This window comes from Rhincodon typus, unplaced genomic scaffold (genome assembly GCF_021869965.1).
Source record: "Rhincodon typus isolate 14 unplaced genomic scaffold, sRhiTyp1.1 hic_rhity00002823, whole genome shotgun sequence".
Classification (NCBI taxonomy): Eukaryota; Metazoa; Chordata; class Chondrichthyes; order Orectolobiformes; family Rhincodontidae; genus Rhincodon; species Rhincodon typus.
In genome coordinates, this window is record NW_025968461.1 from 16,287 (window position 1) to 16,528 (window position 242).

Sequence of the window (242 nt, forward strand, 5' to 3'; positions counted from 1 at the left end):
CTCTCTGCGGGACGTCTCTCTCTCTCTGCGGGACGTCTCTCTCTCTCTCTGCGGGACGTCTCTCCCTCTTCCTCTCCAACTGCGGGACGTCTTTCTCTCTGTGGGACATCCTTCTCTGTCTCTGCGGGACGTCTCTCTCTCTCGCTCTCTCTGCGGGACGTGTCTCTCTCTCTGCGGGACGTCTCTATCTCTCTGTCTCTCTCTGCAGGTCGTCTCTCTCTCTCTGCGGGACGTCTCTATCT

General features: G+C 58.7%; 1 pseudogene; it reads left to right on the forward strand.

Annotated features, from left to right (window-relative positions):
* LOC125481619 overlaps positions 1-242 on the forward strand; it is a 5,798-nt pseudogene that overhangs the window by 771 nt on the left and 4,785 nt on the right.